Below are 23,740 nucleotides of genomic sequence, written 5' to 3'. Positions count from 1 at the left end.
GAGAGAGGGAGAGAGAGAGAGAGAAAGAGAGAAAAAAAGAAACACAGAAATTCAAAAGAACACATGTCATTGACTTGTCCCTGAGACTTCAAGGCAAATAGCCTCCCCACGCCTTCTTGACGATTTAGGTCAATAATTATACTCTTTCCATATCCCAGAAACGGGAGTGTCATTTCAATTAACATCAACGTCCACAGCTATTTCGTGTTAAACTCATGTACTACCTGCTACTTAATTTTTACAACATACACATAAAGGGCCTATATCGTTGAACTTATGTCCTATCATCAACATTTGCTTTTGTAAATCATGTCGGGGTTTGATGAGCACCAAAGATGATTTCAACTCCAAAAATGGTAGTAATATTCATAATGATAACAATGAATAATGCAAAAATATACTTATCATCATCATTGTCATTTTCGATATAAATATTGTTGTTATTGGATATCTCTGTGGTACATCACATCATTACCATTGTGATTTTACTGCCCATGATAGAAGTAATGCAATAATATATTGCACTACTTCTTGTGATCTCATCTACCACAGGTAAGTAGCCTCTTCAGTGTGGTCATTATCGAAGATCACCTGTCAATTACACACTAATTAGGAACATGGTGGGTAATACAGATTGCCCAAAAGATTCGAACCTAGAATAGCAGTTGTTTTGAAATTGAGCTGAAGATAATGCTGGACCATCACAAATTATAAAACAAAAACTCCGATTCATTATTTGGATTATTTGTCCATAACATCTAAGAATAAAAGTATTCTTTTTTTTTATTAAAGAAAAGAAGTTCAGCAAACGCAATGTCATGTCTTTTCGTAATGTGTTTAAGAGAGGATAAACAGTATACCATTGCACTAATAGGTTGGTAAATGATTTTTAGTGTGTTCTTGTTAATCTCGGCCTACCGTCATCTCACTAAACAGATATTATGCTCTTCAAAACTAAGAGAACGATATAATCATACATTTAGCAATATAGAAACTTTACACAATACACGAAAGTGTAAGAACATAAACCTTATGAATAATGACCTCAGATAAAGAAGCCACTGCCAAATCTATCAAATGCTGTCGAATATAGTAGCATTAAATGCTTGCTGTAATGTACTTTCTCTGGGTTAGGTGTTTTTCATATCCTGTGTTTTCATTCTTTTGTAAATTCAAAATTTGTCATAGCCGGTGTGCAAGCCATGTGTAATATACACGATACACGATTGTGCAAGAACATAAACCTTATGAATAATGGCCTAACTTTGGATTGAATTACAATGTCATATCACGGATACAATGTATTAAACATTTAACATAACTATAAAGACTTGACAATACCGACAAACCACAGACCCATGAGCATTGTGATTAAGGTAAAACAAGTTATTATTGTATGAAAGTCCGACAAGGCATGTGCACAAACGAATTATACACACATACACATACACACGTACACAGAAAAAAAAATATGACTGGAAATGTAGAATCCAGTCTTGAAAGTCTATTCGCAAAGAGACTTAAGCAGACAACATAGTAATTGATTTATATGCGAATTTAATATTAATGATATTGCCGTAGTAGATGCACGTACTTGAAAATTCTTCTGCTCGGATCAGTAAAGAACAGGGAGTGAGGTGTAATACAGTATCGTACGCCTTTCTTGAAGGGCGCCATCTATCATTATGATATGGAATATAGGGTGTGGTCTGTCTCGCCAAACTCGGCGGTGTGTGGCAAAGTAATTACGGAATTATATTTATTCATAGAGGGGTGGAGCGACTCCAGTCAGGTTCCTCTCCCGTTTACTCAACACATATTACGACGCATAAAAACCGTGGCAATCGCTGTCTCTGTCGCAGTAAGGTAGTCACACCAGCACACGTCACACTAGCGGACACGCTGTAACCAGATTTTTTCTCCTTGCGCAGGCAGGTAAGATATATAGAGTATTTCTCGTAACCACTCTTTGGTACACCCTATGCACACAATTTTGTGCATTACCGTCTCTGTATCGGAATGAGATTTCTTTGGTAATCCTTTCCCCCATCTTAATTTAACGGCACCTCGCATTATGTTTTTTTTAAAGTACAATGATTTCGAAGAGGGCTGTACATTTACTGGTGTGTGCACTGGTGTATTTAACACACTGTAAACTTGCAATAGATTTCTATGTTCATTTGAAAGATTTGTTACATGGACATGTTCGCTACTTGGTCCAAGCATCGCAGTATTTGCCATGGAATTGAAATGTTTATTCGTGGGAACGTAGGAGGAAAAAGATTAGTCCAGTTTTAACTGCCCTTGCTCAGAGCTGAAGTCTGCACCTGTTACTTAGTCTGTGTTCGAGCATTTTCATGCGGACCACTTCCTCTTCCAATGAGATCGAGGGCCCGGACCACGCCCAGTATTCGGCTGCGCTGTCCGTGTATTAGTAAATGCACGCGGAAGTGAGCGAACCAGGAACTATTTGATTTTAATGTATTTCATTTGCGGGTCTGGAAGCTGCATGCGGGCATTCTTTCTCAGAAGTCATCTGTTCTTATGTGTGATATCTTGAACTGAATGAGGAAATCACCTTATTTATTTGTGAAGGTGATATTGTGGTTATATAAATTTTTGGCATGCAGGGCAGGGCAAATATTTCCTCAGGGTCCCGTGTAAAGCCCCCACCCTACTTTTTCTAGTCTAGAGTCACAGCTGTAATCTGAGTTCTGGCGAGATTTATGTTTGCGCATGTTTATTTAAAGTCTGCAAACTACCCAGTACATTTTGCCCAAGCATGACCAATAATCTCAGAATAAGTGGAAAGATGAGCAAAGAAAATGGGATTCCATCGGGATTCAAACCCGAGACCTCTGGATGCTAGCCCGTTGCTTGACCGACTGAGCTATAGAAAGCCCTAGTATAGTGTTCGTCCCAGAAACCTGTAATTCTCAATGCTGGTGTGGTCAGAAGCTATAGCAGTATGTACCTGTATTCCCCTTCGGAAATAATTATGTGTGCGAAAATGTGAGAAGTGCATTTGTCAGAGATAGTGGATAGTATGCCATGGAATTAATACAGTAGTGAATTTCTCTATGAAGATATGGTAAAAACACTCTGTCATGTTTCCCATATCCTGGAAGAGCTAAATTTCCAATTCTTCAGGAGAGATTTTTTTTAAATTTTTTTTTTTTAGCTATAGAGTTTGCTCTCTTCTAAAATCTGTGGACCTAGTGGATTGGATAGAATAATTATACATTAATGCTTGTTCCCAAGTATAAATTAATAAGTTAAGTCCTGTAGATCTTGCTAAAAAGTAAGGAAAACCTGGATGTGAAGTCAATTTATTTTTCAATAAGGTATTTAATTGTGTTATAGTGAAAGACTCCTGCATTTTCAGTGCTTTGGAAGGATGAAATGTATGAAGAGAATTAATGCTTGAAATAAATATCCATACTTCCAACATCAAATCTGCATTTATGTTATGGAACTAAATCACCCAAAATGACGCATAGCTGAATATAAGGTAGAGTGTGCATGAAAATATGAAATGAAAATGCTGTGTACATGGATATGTTAGAAAAGGAGTGGAATGTCTTCCTAATTTGTGCAAATATACATGTTGTATGTGTAGGTTCTAGCACATGACAATTGAATGCTAAGCATTCCACTGGCTTTTATGTTCCATGCTCCAATAAAAGCCGCTCTTCCACAGAGTTTTGATTTTAACAATTTTGAGCTGTATTTCAGAGGAAATATTGAAATCCTACACAGTATGGAACTTTTTGGTAATATGATATTGTATAAATCCTTTCTGTGTTTTTTCATATCTTGTTATTAATACCCAAGGACAGAAAAGGAGTATAAGTACCGCATAAAAAGTTAAACATTTAACCACCTTGCGCACTTTGTGCATAATTTTGTTTGCCAGGTGAATGTAAAGTCTTTTGGATTAAGTGATTGGCCAGTGCATTTTCCTCTGTATTTAAAGGACAAATTCACCGTAGTATACATGTTGATGGAGCGAATGCAGCAATATCATTAGAATACGTCAGTGAAAGGTTTGAGGAAAATTGGACAATCCGTTCAAAAGTTACGAATTTTGAAAGTTTCTGTGCAGTCATTGCTGAATGAGAAGACTATTCCAGGTTAGATGTCACATGTGCAAGAATCTGATTAATCTATAGAAAAAAAAGCTTCAAAAATATAATGTGGAACTCTCCCAAATGATTACATTTTATATGTAAGATTACCTATATAACAGCCCTGTTACTATACACAAGTGTGCTTCGCACGGCGTCTGGTCGGGCTAATGCAAGATGAAAATTGAAACATCCATCCATAAAGTCACTGTTGAAAATGCTGAACTTGGAGCATTTCATGTCAAAATCCTATGTATTACCTACTGACAGTGACTGGTACATGCAGAGAATCTCTTTAAAAAGTGGGAGGGCTGAGTGTAGATTGAGGAAAGAGGGAGGGGATAGCACTTGATAGAAAGGAGAAGTGGAGGTAAACAGAGAAAGAAAGAAAGAGCAAGTCACAAAGAGGGAGAAAGGGAGACATCCTGCCATTGATGGATGACTCACACCTCAATTACAGCTGTATTTGGTACTTTTTTGTATTCAGACTTTTGCTATTGATTTGTCTCTCTAGTCTTACAGAATGAAAAGGCCAACTCCAGTAGCCTTGAGACATTGATTTTTCAAGCTGTCTGGGTTAACGGAGTATGGCATAGTGGTGGATGCAGATGACTGAGAAATGCAATCTCCACCAACAGTTTGGCTGGCTACACTGCCAAAGAGCTTGATATACACTTGGAGTAAGAATTTAATTTAAGCTTTACATAGAAAGTCTGACCTCGATTATCCAGCCCTCTCTTATCCATAATTCTCTATTATCCAGATGCCTTCAGGCAATAAAGACAAGAAAAAAAAAGTGATTTCAAACACAATTTTAACTTATGTAATTTACCTATGATACTCCTAACAAAATAATGTCATGAATTTTACAATAAAATCCATGACTTACTAGTATGGCCTACCTACACTGCTGATTAGGTGTACACTACCTAAGTAGCTACCACGGGGGCCGGCAGCCAACTTGTCCTCCATTTTATCGTTTCTCCCATATCCGGCCAAATCACATGGATCGACTGTAAAATGCCAATACCCTTGTACAGCAATTGTAATCTAGATAAAAATACCCTGGAAATATGAGGAGATTAATTCCAAATCTAGCATTTATATCCTTACTTTAACTACATGTATATCTCTAATTCCAAATGACAGGAGTTATGTGATTTGCAATTCAGCTAATAGTGGATGCCTCACATGTACTAATTTACAATCCACAAACTGACTCTTGAGGCATCCCTTGTGGGTAAATTTTTACTTTTTGTTTAGTGTTGAGCTTACCACACAGAACAGTGTGTGAGAATTGATTTAGGCCTACCATGTGAAATGTGAGCATGTGATATGGCAATAGTGTGCTAAATGCATGGTCTGGTTGCCAACTAACACCTGGCATTTTGCAATCAATTGTGATGTGTGACAAAGGGAGAACAAGGAGGCACACACAAAGTGAGCAACCATGGTACCGTTACCTGGTACTCTTGGGTTCAGGATGTTTTGAATACATGCCCAATTCAATCTTGATGGGGAGGGGGGAGGGTTTTTTAGTATGGGGTTGTTCTGTAGAACCCCTCCCCCCTTCAAGTGGGAGAGTCGCCAATGTGTCTGCAAGGTCGTAGAGACATCATGTGGACCTCGTGGAAAAAGTTATTTTCTAGGACTTGGTTGCACCAAGGAGATGTTGCAGAGGACTTCTCTGTGATGGAGCTGGAGACTGGAAAGAGTCTCAGAAAATCAAACATGTTTGAATTTGTCAACTCCCTGGAGATCAGACTAGTCTCCGGAGACATGGAGATTCTCTGCAACACCTTCCAAAACCAGCCAGACTCGGGCGCCACCAGGTCACCACCTGGTCTCCAAACCAGTGTCTAATGCAGACAGTAATGAACTATTCACCTTTTCATTTTTTAGGTGATCCGAGTATCCTCTCGGATCACCTTCTGTATCTGTACTGATTCTTTGTTTTTCTTCTTCTTCTTCTTTATTTCTGGATAAAGAGGTTAGCTCAGAAAGTCCTCTTCCTATCAATTTCAAAATAATACCATATATGTATCATGTCCCAAAGACGACAGATCTAATAAAATCATAGTGATCAGTCGACCGTGATGTCACTATGACGTCATTATATGAAAACACATTCTCATTCATGTCTCAGTAATGGAATGGAATTTTTCAATGAAATTTACTTCACATATATTTCAAGTCAAGCGCAAACGTGCGCGTACGCCCGTGTTGAAATATTTACATGCTCCAATCAAGCTCAAAATTTTTTTTGCACACGTTTCAGACCATTTGGAGCATTTTTTTTTTTAATTGAAAAAATTGGACGGATGCGTATGCGCGCGCACATATATGCACGCACAGCTCATATGCAATAGAAATTTCCTTTTTTTTTTTTTTCACACGGATCGGATGTCTGAAATGTCAAGGAATATTTCTACCAAGTTTCAAGTCAATCCGACTCAATATGACGTCATACGGGCCCGTCAAAGTTGAAAGTCCGCGTGCGCGTCAGTGGCGATATACAGTGCAACTATGCCAAAAACCACCAATTTTAAATCCAATTTTACTCGTCAGGATGGATGGTGACCCCCATTTTCTTTGAGTTGTACATGTCATTTTGTGGGTTGGCGATGCTGAAAAAATGATTAAAAGATATCAAATTTCTTAATAAAATAACAAAAGTAAATTTTCAAAATGACGTCATCAAATTTCAAGTTCACTCGAGCGTATCTCACTTATCCTTTTCCGATTTTCACCCAGATTTCAGTATGTTGTAGCTTATTAAATGCTCTTTCATAAGTGTAATTACAAAATTTTGATTGGATAACGGCATCACCTCGTAAAAATGGATTGAAAGTAATCTTGTCAAATTTGACCAGTTTACGTGTTATCTCAATGGGAGTGCAGTTTTTCTGGGAATGAAAATTGACATGACTATCTTTTTCGAGCACTAGCTCTTATGCTTCGGTGAATTTCTCCCAGATTGTAATATGTTGTAGCTGAGACTTTGGGCTATCGTTAGTGTGCCCTCTGTTTTTTCATACGAAGTCGGCATCACGTCGAAAAACTTGGTTCAAATTGGCACTTGGCTTCGAGTGCAGCGTCATTTTGCTTAATACACAGGGCCTATGGAGGATGAAATAGGTCAGTGCATAGCGCATCCGACTCGTAATCAATTGATCCTAAGGTCCCTGTTCGGAGCTCACCCCTGCCAATATATATTTTTTAAATTTTTTAGACACTTTTTTCTTCTTTTTCTTTAGTTAGTCTTATTCTCCCTTCCTAACTTTTATCTTTTTCTGATTTTTTTATGCGTCTCCTTCAAATTTCTATAAAATAACATTTTTTTTTTTTATTTGTCTTTCTTTCTTCTATTTTCTGTGCAATAGATCAACAACAACAATGGCTATCAACCCCATATTTTGCACATGTTTAGTTCATGTCACGAACATTATTCCATAAATTAACAACTACTTCCTCCGACACCATCTTGGGTAGGTGAATTAGGGTCAAAGGTCAAAAAGTGTTTAATCCTGTATCTTGGTAAATACACGTCCTGTCTTTCCCATATTTTGCACACGTAAGGAACATGCAAGAATCATTCACAAAATAACAACTTTTTGCGCAGATGCCATCTTGTCTGTGTAAAGTGGGGTCAAAGGTCAAGTATACTTCATTCTGTAATCTCATTAGTGTATATGGTATCAATGTCATATTTTGCACACACATGGACCTCGATAGATGGATCATTTTGTAAAATAACGACGCTTTGGTCGGACGCCATTTTGGCTGTGCAAATGAGGTATTATCTCTATGGGAGTACATTTTTTTCTGGAAATGAAAAATGACATGACTGTCTTTATCGAGCACTAGCTAATTCATCCTTCTGTGAATTTCTCCCAGATTTTGATATAGTGTAGATTGAGCTATCGTTCATGTGATCCATATTTTTATTGGAAGTCGGGATTACGTCCAAAGACCTGGTTGATATTGACGCTTAGTTTCAATGTCAGGAGATATATCTTTCTTTCGGTGATTTTCTTTGCAATAGCTCAAGAAAAACACGCCCTTTCACCCCCACATTTTGCACAAGTTTAGTCCATGTCAAGTACGTATTTCTCATAAAATAACTAATTAATCAGACACTGTCTTTTCTCGGTAAATTAGGGTCAATGGTCATAACATTTATTTCCGAATATATCGGATCACCTAATTTGTCAGTGTTGACAAATTCTAAGTCTAGTTCATCTTAAAGACTCTAACCTTTCGATCAGAGGACAACAAAATTTGCTGCAGCATGTGGCTGCATAACAAACATAAAGGCCACATCACGCTAGAGCGTATCAAGCCAACAAATGCCCAACGAATTCAAAAATTTTAAGATTCATTTGCATCTGTTGCTGATACTACAATAAGTTCATAACATGTTTGAAGTTCTTAGTATTCATTAGCTATTCGTAGGGATTCGCAGAGGGTATGCTGGAGCCGATGTATATTTGATTTTGAACATGTCCAAAATCATGGACCTAATACACATGGACATTCATTGTATCGTTAATTAATTTATGCACCCGTACATCTCAAAAGCGCCACAAAGACATTTTTAGCATGCTTCACTGCTTTGATCCCATGATCGTCACCGCCAGCAAGCCGGGGAGAAGAACAAGACAGAGCTTTAAGAAATCTAAAACTATATGCGCAGAAGAAAATAGCTCACAAAAAAAACAAGTAAAGTGAATGTGCAGTTGTGGTGTATGTTAGGAAATCATACCTCAAACAATATCGTTTGGGAGAAGCAGGCAGTTTTTAAAAGAAAGCTAACATTTTGGCAGAATGATTGTCATTTGTGATCTCAATATTTCACTTTTCTCCAGCTTGCTTATTCCAGAGCAAAAAGGGATGGTAATGGTAGAGAACAGATATATCTTGCCATTAGGCAAGGTGTTATGCATGTGCGAAAATGTGCGAATCAGCAATTACCCATCTTTTGACACAAAATTTGTAATGATCTCAGGTTTGCTGCTCCTCATCATCTGTATTTATTCAAAGACATTTCTGTCTGAAAAAAGGCACATCAGCGAAACAAGACTGAAATGAGGGAAACGATTCTTTTGTTAGTGACGATACATGATTACACAATTGTTATTGTCGAGACAACTGAATGTACTCATTAAGATGCACATGATCGGGTGTCGGTGACGATCATTACATCAAAGAGAGACTGCCGTGAATAGTCCATGTTATATTAGGTCCATGCCAAAATTATCAGGTTAACACTACACTTTAGAAATTTGTCGTAAGTGACAAATAAGGTGATCCATTTAATTTGTGATTGGGGCAATTAGCCATGCAATTTCTGATATTTTTATCAGAGAACAGATTTTTGAACCTGTTAAAGGTAGGGAATCCCATTTGCACGCCTTAAATGAAGAGTTGTATAAATACAGTGGTATGTTGAAGAGAATATCATTTTAGAAACTCCCATAAAGTATTAAAAGTGGAAGGTAACATTTAGTTCATTTTTTTGACGGTTAGATTTTGAATTGAATTGTTTTCGGGGCTCACCGTAAATTCCAATACATTACTAGGCTACCTTTGCAGACCCATGTACTGCATGTGTGTCCATCATGTATATTTTGTGAAGAAAGTTCATCAACACTTACAAACATTTCTATATACATTCTTACCACACATATATATGTTATTACATCAGCTCTTGTACTTTTAGATTTGTGTTTATAGATCACAAATACAGAAGAATGCAACAAAAAGGCTTAAGTGTGGCTGACACACAGAACTACTGAGTAGTTGAGTTTTGTGCATTATTCAAATTTTAGATAACTGTTGACTTCCAAATTTCTAAGCAGTGGCCTAAGCAAGTCCCCTGAGGTTCATATTTAATGTTTTGCTGCATTTTGGGAGGTCTGTAAAAGGTATCCCCTACCTTTAAGTTGTTACCTCCACCAAGGGAGGAGGTTATGTTTTCCTTACTGTTGGTTTGTTTGTCTGTGTGCGAAATAACTCGAAAAGGTGGGAACGGAGTTGGATGAAACTTGCAGAAAAGGTTGATAATGACACAAGGAACAGATGATTAATTTTGGTAGTGATCCTTGAATTTTTATGGACTTTAAGGATTTTCAATATTTTGGCAGGTAGGGTCAATGAACTTGGGAGTTCAAGCTGCGTATTTTTGAGGTCTTCATAGGCACACTAGAGGCGTGCTCTAGTTTCTGGTCCAGGGCGAGGGGCGAGGCGTGCCGCGCAGCTGGCATTGATGACGTAACAAAAGGTTTCTATTATGGGAAATTGGGCGATTTTCAGCATACATACGTATCACGGGTAAAAATCACTGATCTCTACGGAAGAACAAGATCAGTGGTGGAAATGAGCTGCTTGGCAGAGGTCTGCACTGTCAGAGTGCTCCTCTAGTTATACAGGTGGTACCTGTCAAGTGATAACACTGACCTCTGATGGAAGTTAAAAGATCTTAGGTTGTGAAGGCAGCTCTGGCTCCACAAATGAAGTCTTGTTCCCTGGTTTTGTTTAAAACTTGAGGAGAAAGTTCAAAGAATTTATGTCTCCACCATGCCAAGCATCAGCAAATTGAAACTGCATTTATTGTACTTACCTACTATGTGGATAGGAATACAGGATAAAAGGAAATAGGATTGTCACACGTCCATCATCATCATCATATGAAAGAAGGCAAACATGTTGACCTCTAACCAGCAAATTACACTTCAGTGAAGACATGGTATGATAGACACGGATTTATGATTCTGAAGAATCGGATGCTTCTTGAGGGTGAAATTCTGCATGCATTACCAAGAACTGCAGGAGGTTGTCTCTTTTTCATATTCTCAGTGGTGCTATTGAGTTGGTCACTTTCCAGTGTATATCCCCCAAATGTGGAATTTTCATACCTTCCAATTCTTCCTTTTTATTATGAAAATTCCCCCTTTTTTTGAATAAAGAAGTCCCTATTTTGTAAATGTGGATGTAAATTTATTCCGTTTGTCAATATTTATACTGCCACATGATGGACAGGTATGTGTTTGGAATTTACAAGAACCTGTCGTGAAAGAATTTTTGTGTGCTTGTAAGCGTTGGTTATACCAGAAGGTGTGCTAGTGCCTGCATGTCTTTCAGTGGACAGTGAAACTCTGTTGGACTGCTGATACAGTCAAACCTACCTTAATGACTACCTGTTTTCAATGACTACCCGTCCCCAATAACTACACTATAATTCCCCCACAGCCAATTTATGTACTATGTACTAAATACCTGTGTATGTATAGTGACCACCTGTCTTATGTGACCAGCGACCGCCAATTTTGTCGCCCATTGTGGGGGATAACATTGCTACAATGACTGCCTGCCCCATCAGCGGAGCTGTGAACAGTCATTCACTTTGTGTGCAGGCCTAAAACACAGTTGATCCACTGCGAAATCATGATATCCAAACACAAACATGGCAGTCCAATAGTGGTCGCTTCAAACCACAGTTTGAAGCGACCGAATCCTATGCTAAGCCTAAGAAAACGTCTAGATTCAATCATGAATTGTCACAAACCCCCTGTTCAGACGCAAGCCAGTTTATACCAAAACTCGATAAAGAAACGACGTATAAAGAATCGTCGTATAGCCGACAGACCATTCAGACGCTAATTTCGACTATTCTGGAGAACATCGTATAGATGTGCAGTTTCTCACTGCGCATGCTGTTATGGTCATGAGTGACAGGAATAGGGTGCAAGGGTCACCTTTCTTGCATTAAGCCCTGTCCAGTTATACCGTTCTATGGTCGCCATACATTCAGATGTACAATGGACACGATGGAATGCTGATTTGTTATCGAGTTCTAGTTCGAAACGATGCTCTGACCGTAGTTTCACTATGCATTGTTTCGTTATACGTCGTTTCGTTAGCGTTCAGATGTGTAAATCCATCATCTAGCTATACCGTTTTGGTATAGCTATACCGTTCTTGCATAAATTTTTTGCATCTGAACACCCTGTAAATCCACACTATAGAATGAAAAGAATACCTAGAGGGAATGTTTCTTACACTCAGTAATTTGTAACAATATGAGCTGGATGATGCTGCAAGCTGGTGGATCGATATGCTAAAATTTTCACACTTCACATTTCAAGGTTTGATATGTGGCAGGCTCGTTAACAATTACACTTGTACACCAAAATAGATATTTGCACTAAAAATGTGCAATAAATTTTTTTTGGCTCTTTAAAAAATTGTTTCCTTATTTTTAATTAGAAAATTGTGAAAATATATAGAATTTCATGAATAAATCTTGTATAGTTATCAATTGATTTTCAAGGAAAAAGAATGTAAGAAGGAGGTGGTCACATTCGTGATTCAATTAATTTTTACACTCTGTTGTAGAATAAAAAAACAAGGCTCACATATACATGTGATTAGATTATACAGTGTTGGTTGTGGGGGGGGGGGGGGGGGATTCAAAATGGGGTCATAGATGGATTTGACTGGTCGACTCTGTAAACCACTTTGCGTCTCCCTCGAGTGGTCTTTATCTCAGACAGGCCCGACTGTACTGTTATAACCTGTTTCTTGCAATAACTGTATGCATTAAACAACAAAGAAAAACATAAACATGAAGTCATACACCCATTAACCAAACCTTTGACCAGTTTTCACATTGTTATTACAATATAGATCATTAGTACTGAGAAAGAATGAAAAGAATCATTTGTGAATTGATACGAAAGAGAGAAAAAAGGCCTTGCCTATTTCTCTTCTGAAAATCTCTTTGCAACATGCGATCTTGAAAGGTTGACGGGTTGAATTCCTGATCCTTGTACACCTATCTCATCTTCCTCATGTATTGAATAATAATGCACATGCGTTAATTACAGCTGCAGAATGGGAAAGAGAATGAATGGATAGCAGTTCTTTCTTTTGTTTTGTGTTTTAAAGTGGCAGGTCAAGAAATAGAACTTCGCAACTCATCAGATTGCTTATGTTTTTCTTCAACATGGTGATTTGAAAATGTCCTTGCTCTAACCAAGCTTGTTAAAATCAAGCCGTTCTGCTTTAGGTTTACACGCAAAGGAAAATGGGATCGACATCTCCTTGTTAAAAAGTAGCTCCTTGTTTTTAAGTGACATCGTTATAATGGGGTTTCACTGTATTCATGTATGCTGCCCTGTCACTGAAGTTCTGATCACATTGTTTACGAAAGAGCTTCATCTGATCCAGTTACTGATGAATTGTCCATACCACTTTTTTTTTTTCCAATATGCATTGTACATTGTAGATACACTTCATGCATGTGTTGTCCAAAATTTGTCAAATATCTTGAGCTTTGGCTTTTTGAGCATTTATTTTGGAGGACCTCTGCTGAAATGTTTCCACTGGATGCTGGTACAGAATTGTGTTCAGCTGTATATGTAAAGGGATACAAGATAATAATAATAATAATAATAATAATAATAATAATAATAATAATAATAATAATAATAATAGAGAAACACTTATAAAGTGCTCATTCTACCTAAAAAGATACTCATGGCGCTGTACAACAGAGTACACAAATGTATCACATTACAACAGAGTATCACAGAAGATATAAGAACTATAAACAAACAATATACGTACATATATACATACCGGTAAACAATTGTCAATTTAAATTGAAAAGGTAGGTCTTGAGGTTCTTTTTAAAAGCATCAATAGAAGAGCAGATCCCTGCTCTGCTTGTGTTCATTCAATCGTGGATACATGTACCAGAAATAACTGATGCATTCTGTGTTCCCCGAGTATTATGTGGACAATTACAGTAACACTGACACATGTGTCTGCTTGCTCAATGAAAGGCAGTTCCTCTTCAGCACATTTTTAGGCCTGGGAATACCAGGACATACTAAGAGCATATTGGAAAGCTTTACCTTGCATCACATGATGAAAAGAAAGGTCAAAGGCTTATGAGTACAAATGTCTGTAGCAGATTTGTTCAGTGTAAGGTAGAAAGGATTGATTTGATTTTGCTGTTTTGAAAAATTAATTGATAATGCTGAGAACACTGTTTTTCTGTAAAGTGCTTGAAATTATACAATGCTTCTTATATGGGTGGTGCATGAATTAAGTCACAGCTTGCCATTACATGTTTCACATGTAGAATAACCACCTTCCAGCAACATGGGCGACAAGCCAGACGTTACAGAAGTCACAACCTTCGACAAGTCAAAGCTAAAGAAAACTGAGACCCAAGAGAAGAACCCCTTACCAACAAAAGAGAGTAAGTTTTTTTTTCTTTTCTTTTATTACCCTATGAAATTCAGATGATCTCTTTATTTCATGTAGTTTTATCCTGTTGGGGAAAAAAGAAATACTTTTGAATATGCATTAAATGGAAACCATATCATGCTGCATATTTCACACTTCTTATTAGAATCACATACACTGTATCTGTGCATTTTAGAAAATAACCAAGAGAATCGACAAAGTACATGCGCTGACTTTACTATTTGATTGATTTAAAAGAACAATCACATTCAATTAGGTTAAAAAGGTGTAGGATCATATTCCATTGAATTTAGTAGGCCCAATGCTGTCTATTTCAAGCTTTAAATATGTAACCAGGGCACCTGACAGTGGCAAGATCCCCCCCCCCCATTTTTGCAGGAATGTTGGGAAATTATAAACATGATTCTAAGGAAGTTTCTCTTTGCTTTTGAAGGACATTTTAACACAAATGGTGGTATAAATGTGGAAATGAATTCTTGTGTTCTATACTGAATACTGTACGAGCTGAAATTTTACAGTATAATACAGTACATCATACAGAACTTTGAATGCAAAACACACGCCAGTCAACCTTACCTCGGTTGAATTAAAAGGGATCAGAGAAAATGCTTCTACTCGCGTGAATTTTAACATGCACAATGGAATCAACGTGTTCATATTTATAAGTGGTATATTTTCTCTTGATGTAGCCAATTTTTTGACTTGCATGAGGTCAATGTAAGTGAGGTTGGCTGTACTTATTTATGAAGATGAAGCATGGAGTAAAAACGTTCAGTACCAGTATTGTTGCTTGTTATTAATTCAGATTATGAGGTATTACCTATGTATTTCATGAGTGGTGAAATAGTGATTATGAGACCCCTGCAACTGCAAAATTAACAACACATGAAATGTCTGACAAGTAGCAATTTGTAAAAGCATTCATATGTGAAACTCTCGGCTCGTACTGTACTGTTCTTATATCTAAGAAAAGTTAATACACTTGTACTCTCTGTGGGGCCCCCTAATAGATATTAATGGCTGATTTTTCTTTCCCCTTTGTTTTTTTTTCCCCCCAGCCATTGAGCAGGAGAAGCAGGGCTGATGCTGTTGTCTTGTCATCACTTTCCGAGGGACAACATGGCCTCTTCACCTATCCCATCTGTACATTGTTCTACTAGTTAGCAAATTCATTTTTTATATTTTCTGATTTAAATAGATATTATCGAAGACAAAGCAGTTTCTGTATATTGAGTGAGGATAAATTCAAGCGTACAGGAAAGAATAAAAAAAAACAAACATGATTTTTCTTGTTTAATTTTTGGGAAGTTCTTGGCTGGCTTAGCTCAGTGGTATGTTTGGCTTTGGTTTCAAGAGTTCCAAACATGCACCAAAGAACAAGTCTTTCGTACGATAACATCAGTAACTACATTGGCGAAAGGTAAAAATGTGTGTGAATCTTTTTTTGTTGAACAAAACCATACAAAGGAGGAAATGAATGGGACTTTGCCAGCTAATAACCAACCTATCTGTAAATGTACTTGTGTAAACATGAAGCCATGGATGTATCTATTTGTATTGTGTGAAAGTTCCACCAAGTGGAAGGCTTGAATCAAAAGATCAAAGCCCAGGGCAAACTTTGATGAACAGTACATTTTGATGATTGAACAAGAATTATCTGTAATAACTTATTGTCAAGGGTGATGTCAGCTGCTACTATTGGCTGTAACGTGTACAAAAACCCAAACTTCCATAGGGGTACTCGAGGATTGGTGTATGGTTTACATTCTTTTTAGGCAAACGTAACCTGACATAAAAATGTAGGGGTGCGTTTTACTGCTAGCAGTGCCTTTTGCTTAATTTATTATTGCAGCGATAGCATGGATACAACCATGCATCTTGACAAGGACAGAGATGCTGGTTTCCATTAAGTAATGGTACAGTCCTCAAGGCATGGATCACCCCTAGCATGACAAGTCTCTGTGATTTTTGGTGCAATAAACACTCATGTACCTGAAGCACAAAGGCAGGACACATTTCTACCATACCACAAACCCCAATAAGAGCCAGAGGATACAGAAAGGAAAAATATAGTAATGTTCTTTCACAAGAAATAAAAAACAAGACAAGAAGGAACAATAGAGCATTCATGTCAGCTAATCTTTCACTCAATCGGCATTTGTGAGTAACATTTGGTCATGGCGAACAGCAAGTACAATAATGGGCACCATATATGTGTAGTGTATAATGTCTTCATTGTATGCTGTATCATGGTTTACGGATCAAAGTATTAGCAACATTCGAGGAAAAAAAAATCTTGTAAAACAAGCACTCCTTTTGTATGGTGACTTCTGTTGTAATCTCTTGAGGTTCAAAAAGAAATGTTGTATGCTCTAAGGACCCAAGAAATGGCACTACCTTCCACCTGTGCATTCTGGTCCATGCCTGCAGGTCAAATAAAGTTAAGGAAAATGTACATTCGAGTCTGTAAAATCCTTCCTGTGTCTTCTAATCACACTCTAATGTAGATTACATATTAACTGTCTTGTATGTGGTGCATTTAGTAAGCATATTTAAGTGATTACTGTTTTATTTGCAGTGGCAGCATGTATGAATGGCTTTGCCTGTGTGAAAGTGTGTGTGTTTGTGTGTGCACTCTCGTGGTTACGAGTGAGTGAGAAAAACCAGTAAAGAACCCCCCCCCCCAATGTGTGTGTGTGTGCGTGTGTGTGTGTGTGTGTGTGCGTGTGTGTGCTTGTGTGCGTGTACACATTACCTGTCATGTCCCTGGAAAACATTCCATGACCGAAAACCATTCAATTTATGTCTTTATTTTAAAGATGCAAACCCAGGATGAGACCTGATTCAGCTAATTTCATCATAAGTATGAAAGAGATCGTATAGTTTTGGTTGAGACCTAATTTCAGGTTTCTAACATTTTTTTTGTGAGATAATGAGAAACCTCATATGAAATATGAAAGAGCATGTGATTCCATGAGGAATTCAACATTTATTTGACGAAAATTGGTTTTGAAATGGCCGAGATATCCAAAACAGAGCGATTCTAATAGAGTGTGGGACCCACATTTTACTATGATCGCTTTGTTTTACTTTGTTTTTGGGTGTTTTAGTCATTTCAAACCCGATTTTCATCAAATAAACTTTGATTTCTTCTTAAAATGGTATGCTCTGTACTATTTCACAAGTGTTTTCTTTATATCTCGCAAAAAGTTATAAGCCCAATTCTCATCTCCACCAATACATACAGTATTGGTGGAGATGAGAATTGGGCTTTTAACTTTTAACATCCCTTTAAAATTGAGCCATTTGACTGTATGTGTGCCTGTTATAAAAGTGTGTACGGTGTATGTGTGAATCCATCCTGCATTGGTGACATTCAGTGGGCAGGATGCCTTTTTACACAAGGAAGTCAAGGAAGACATCAATATCTTCCACAGCACATAACATCATACAGTCAACCTTGCATAAGTCAAATCTATTTTGACTGAAAAAAACATAATATAAAAAGAAAGAGGACTTCAAAAGACCTTTGACTTGGACAATTATTTGACCTATGCGAGGTCAACTTACTCAAGGTTGGCTGTAGATGACATGATTAACATTCACCAGACTTTGAGCATTCCATCACTACAAGGGTTTGAAGGTACGATAAAAACTTCACCAAATCATAACTTCCTTGCATTACAAAAACAACATGAGATCTACAATTACAGAAGTTAATTAGACAAGTGTGTCTGCTAGAAGAATGCCAATTAACTAATATCAATTGACCAAGGAAAAAAAAAGTAAATCAAGCATTCTATATTCTGAGGTAAATTCCTCATCGGCACCAGAATTACACTTTGCATACCACAACACCATCAACTGATATAGAATTGACATGTAAGACATTAATCCAGGTTTGTAATCCATGCACATTGTCTGTGGTTTTTATTGTCTTTCTTTCACAGTGACTTTTGGTCCATTAAAAACAAAATTACTTGAATGAGCATAATATGATCATAAGCCTCATCTGCTCATCTCCTTACAAAACGACAACAAAAGCATTACCCACAGTGAATATGACCCTTGTTTCATATGTATCCAGTACTGCACAGATAGGAAAGCTCACAGCCATGACATGAGAGTAACAAAGCTATGAACACAGAGCAGTATGTGTTGACTGCACACCTTTTCACTGTTTATGAGTCTTAATTACAGTAACCTCTATAAACCAACTTTTGAGCTATTATTACAGAAAATTACCACTTATTCATTGGTGATGGTAATTGATTGCTGGTGCTAGGCACTCTCACTCCACTTGTGAGTGAATAGTTAACACCTTCCACTAAATTTGGAAAACAACAGACAAAAAAAAAAAAAAAAAAAGAGGAGAGAATAACAATCACAAAAAGGACAAACAAGCCATCTCATGTTTACATGATGCCGTAACAACTTGCCGAAAACTATTTCGCAAAGTGAAAGGGAGATGATCAGCTCATGAGCTTTAATGTGTACTGTAATCTTCTTTCGCTACATTTCTCTGCAGTTACAAGTTATCATCTGCTCATACATAAACAGTGATCACAGTACGAGAGCCTCGAACAGAATGTACACTTTGCAAATTACAGCAACAGTCCTATAGCAACTTTATACACAATATTCAATTTATTGGAGGTGATAAGCACAATCAGGGTATGCAATCATGATTTTCTCACTTTAAAAAATTGTAACTTCTAAAAGAATGCACCAACTGACTTCAAAATTCACATGCAGCATGCTGAGACATCATTAATCACATGTGGCAATACAATAGTTAATTTCTTCTCATTTACTGTTAATAATTATTAAAGATTAATTACCAAAAAGTCCCCCAAAACCCATGTAATGCATCAAAAAAAGCGTTTTACAACTTGTGTAAAATCAAGATTTGAGGTCCGATTTTTAAGTCTACCCCTTTGTGTTTGGTATCAAATTAATGGATTTTTTCCTGGCATTGCTTGCATGCAATAAAAAACAGTGGTCCTTTCTGCTGGAGAAAGTTATGAGGTCTGAAGTCCTGTCATGGTAGGAGTGTAATGCTGGCTAATTTTTGTGACATTGTGACCTTTTAACCCATGCTGTACAGCCACTAACTATACAGGGAGAAACAGCTTATTTTTCTGCTTTTCCTGAAAGTACTGAAGATACACTACAATATGGTTGCTGTTTGTCAATAAATGTTCAGCCAGTTTTGAGTTTTGAGCCATTTTCAAATGCTGAGGAAAAAAGTGCAGCCATTTTTTTTTAGTATTTTCAGTGAGGTATATCATAACTTGACTACTGAGAAGAATCTTTTCCCCTTATTGAATATCATTGGTTTTTTAGCCATGAATTGTACATATGTAGTAATCTATTGTGTGAAAAGTTTAGCAAATTTGAGCAATAAGAACTTATTTTTTTATATTTTTACAAATTGCTGAGGAAAAAAAGACTGATCCACGCCCATGTTCTACTGCATGAAGGTCATATGATAAGTGTTCAGTGTTCTTATTTCTATGCTTTTTCAATTTTTAAAGATATCATAAGCAAAAACACAGTATTTTGGCTTAATATGTCACTGTTTGAGTGTCATAGCTTGGATATCGAGTCAAGTCATCATAAATCTCATATTCATTCCTCTATCTGTGTTTACAAATATGAGAATGGATCCAAACACTATGCGCACATTCAAGGTCAAACTGTACAGATAATTTTTTGATGAAAAATATCATATCTTCCAAAGTACCAGCCCTAATTTCATAAAACTTTGTAATAATGGCCAATATATGTCTGTTACCTATTCCTGAAAGTTTCACCTCTTCACTCTATGGCAAAAGTGAAGTATTATAAAATATATAAAAGTGGTTTTATTTGAATTCAAAGTAATGCCTACAAAATTTATCATCCATTTTGAGTAGTGAAAATACAACATTAATTCATACTTTGTGATATGTCATGGCTATGTGCTGGTGGTGAATGAAAGGGATATTTATCAGGAATATCTAAAAGCAATTTCAGATGAACATAAACATTCTCCTTTTTTTAATGAATTTTTCCAACATATTAGTCATTTCAATGTAATTCGACACCCCTAATTAAAATGCTAATTCATGTGCAGTTTAATGCAAAATTTTGACTCTCTCTTTACATGAAATGAAAATTTGAACACTCAGCTACAACAAACAGCAAAAAAAGCATTTTCACCAAGTTTTTTCATTTTTCCCCTGTTACATAATTGCATACCCTGATTGTGCTATTGACCTGGTGAGTTTTGATAAGCTTTCGTAATTTCAGCTAACTGCAGAGTATCATGCGAATTCAGAGAAAGAGAAATTCATGGCTGTTTTGGACAATAGGTAGTCTGGGCAAACTTTACATACCCAGTATGTGTGTTTATAAAAGGAAAAAAAAAAGTCATCCTTGGACAAACAATAAGTGGAAATTGCTAGGTTTGGACAGAAAATATTGTATCCCCCAGTTCTCTGCCATGCATTGTTTAATTTCTCCCACAAATGGAGGCTCAGTACCCATTCACTGTATTACCTGAAAACTCCCCAGGTGCCTGGAGTGAAACACTATTATATCAATTGACATATGCACACACACACACACACACACACACACACACACACACACACACACATTCTCATAAGATGCTTTAATTGGTGATATGACAGTTTGCTCAAGGTGACTGGGCATATTCCATTATTGTTTCTTTTAAGAAAAAGATTCTTTTTTTCCCTCAATAAATTGACTTACTGAAATTGAAAACCATAAAAACAAATACTTCAATTCAGTCTACAAAAGTATTAAAAAATTGTGCATCATGTAGAGTATAGGCACATTCACAACAATTGAGGATATGTTTAGGATACGTAAACATTTTCAAATTTCTTTGTTTGTATAGTTTGAAAACTTTTCGCCTACATACATGTCCTAAAAATGCAGAATTGGCAGGTGCATTATATACCTCTAGGGTACCCCTAGGGCCTTGAGAGGGCATTTTTTATTCGTTTTTAAATACTCTGAACAAACGGGCATATGCCTGGTGTGAAATGTATCCCCGGTTGCCTTGAGTGAAACACTATAATATCCACAATTGAAGCCGTTTGCGAGAACACACACACACACAAAATGTTCATTGGAATTTGACTCCACACAAGATCCTGCAGACATCACAGTAGTGTGCATATCACATTCAATTATTGTGTGATAATTAGTGCCGACTACTGTAAAAGTCTATTTTTGCGGGACTAATTTTTCGCGCTCAGCATGACAAGAAGAGTTTCGCGTGTTTTTAATTCCACGGAATCAAGACATCAACTGCTGGAACATACGGTGAGCAAAAATATTTGCGTCTTTTATTTTCACGCTAGTTTCTGGTTGCTTAAAATGCGCGAAAATTTCAACACCGCAAAAATTTCCACTTTTACAGCACAGTAGTATCATACGCATTAATTTGATTGACTTTATTGGTGTTCAGTTTGACACAGTTGGCATGTAGAAACACCAGCATTACCAACAAACCTGAAATCATTCATAGAGCAGTATAGTGTTCAGACATTCATATCCAATGGATTGAAAGAAAACTAGAAATGTCGCTATGGCGACTGATGCCTCCGCCATAATGCATGATTCTCCCATAGGCGTATAGTACAATGTCTTCACAATGTGTGATCCATGACAGTTTCACATAACTGGCAAAATATTGAAATGACAGGTTTGTCAGAAATGTCTTGAACTGGGTTTGCTATAATTTTCTAAGAGTGCAGGTGCACATATTTGGGGAATTGAGAATTTTTACTTGAATTCTGACAGACCTTTTTATAAGTTTATGCATTGATTAATTTCCAAGGTATGAAGAAAGAGTGTAATGATGGTACAAAATAGATTTTTTATTTTTATTTTTTATTTTTTATTTTTTATTATTATTATTATTATTATTATTATTTTTTTTTTTTTTTTGGGGGGGGGGCATTGAAACTTGGCCTTTGACTCTTAACTGTTGACCTTTGACCTTCTGGCTGGAAATTTCCCAGAGAATCTCCATTAGGTAATGCATGTATTAAGTTTTGAAACTAATAATGCAAGCATTGTATATACTAGTATATGAGGGAAATAGTAAAATTTTGAGGACTTGACCTTGACCTTTGACCCCTGAATATTGACCCATGACTCCTAAATTCCCTAGATAATCCCTGCCAGTCAGTACATGCGTGTGTACCAAGTTCCACGAAGATACATTGAACCATTTGCGAGAAAAGTCATATTGCAACATTTTCACCTAACCTTTGACCTTTTGACCTTTGACCTTATGACATGAAACTCTCTCTGGAGAATCTTTACGCAGTAGTACATGTTCACACCAAGTTTCAAGAAAATACCTTTGGGCATTGCATAGATATGGGGGAAATTGCAACATTTGTAGCATTTGACATTGACCTTTTGACCTTTGACCTCTTGCCAATGTCACTAAAATCTACTCAACTAATTGTCCCATCATACATCATCCTTGGACCAAGTTTGGTGAAAGCTGCTTCGTCCAGTTTTGAGTTATCACGTAAACAGATAAATTTTAGGATTTGACCTTGATCTTTGACCTTTGACCTCTGTCCGATTTCGCTGAAAAACTAATCAAGTAGTTGTCCCATCATACATCATCCTCCAACAAAGTTTGGTGAAATTTGCTCCATCCAGTCTTGAGTTATCGCGTAAACGGATACAATTTCATGATTTGACCTTGACCTTTGACCTTTAGCCGATTTCACCCAAAATCTAATCAAATAATTGCCCCATCATACTTCATACTTGGACCAAGTTTGGTAAAATTCCAATAAATATTACTCAAGTTATCGCGTAAACGAAAGTGGACGTACGGACGGACGGACAACCCGAAAACATAATGTCTCCGGCACCACTTCGTGGCGGAGGCATAAAAAAACCCACAAAGCTCCATTGTTCCACAGGACATCTACAATGTACATTCAGAGGAGAGTACCACTAAGGTTACTATGTGATGTACTAAAATACAGTGAGATGTTAAAAGCATCAATATGCTGATGTAATATCATTTGCATCATTTCCTACTATTTCTTACAACTTACAAACATCAGTATTTTTCAGAAGAGACACATTCTTATATCACTCAATCCTGCACATAACTGGGAGTTGTGTCCCAGTTTTCTAGTTTTAAGAGATCAACTTGGCAAGACCATCAATCTACACTGTGAAGAGACTGATGTCTTTTTCTTTTCCTTTATCATATTGCATCATTTCTTATGATATGGTAATTTCAAAGTACGGACTTGGAACCACTCTTTTTTTTTGGGGGGGGG

The 23,740-nt window shown here is 36.9% G+C and overlaps 1 long non-coding RNA gene across 1 annotated transcript; it reads left to right on the top strand.

Moving 5' to 3' along the window:
• The first annotated feature begins 1,839 nt into the window (after positions 1–1,839).
• LOC139744321 (uncharacterized) lies at positions 1,840–16,860 on the top strand. Its single transcript, XR_011711823.1, has 3 exons — positions 1,840–1,935; positions 14,278–14,397; positions 15,464–16,860. It is a non-coding gene; the product is annotated as an uncharacterized lncRNA (long non-coding RNA).
• Positions 16,861–23,740: the final 6,880 nt, after the last annotated feature.

The sequence above is a fragment of the Diadema antillarum genome, unplaced genomic scaffold, assembly GCF_040938485.1.
Source record: "Diadema antillarum isolate AM-2024a unplaced genomic scaffold, OU_Dant_1.0 seq00001158_RagTag, whole genome shotgun sequence".
In the NCBI taxonomy this organism is placed as follows: Eukaryota; Metazoa; Echinodermata; class Echinoidea; order Diadematoida; family Diadematidae; genus Diadema; species Diadema antillarum.
The sequence above is the reverse complement of the archived record's forward strand: the minus strand, read 5'-3'. Positions and strand labels throughout refer to the sequence as shown.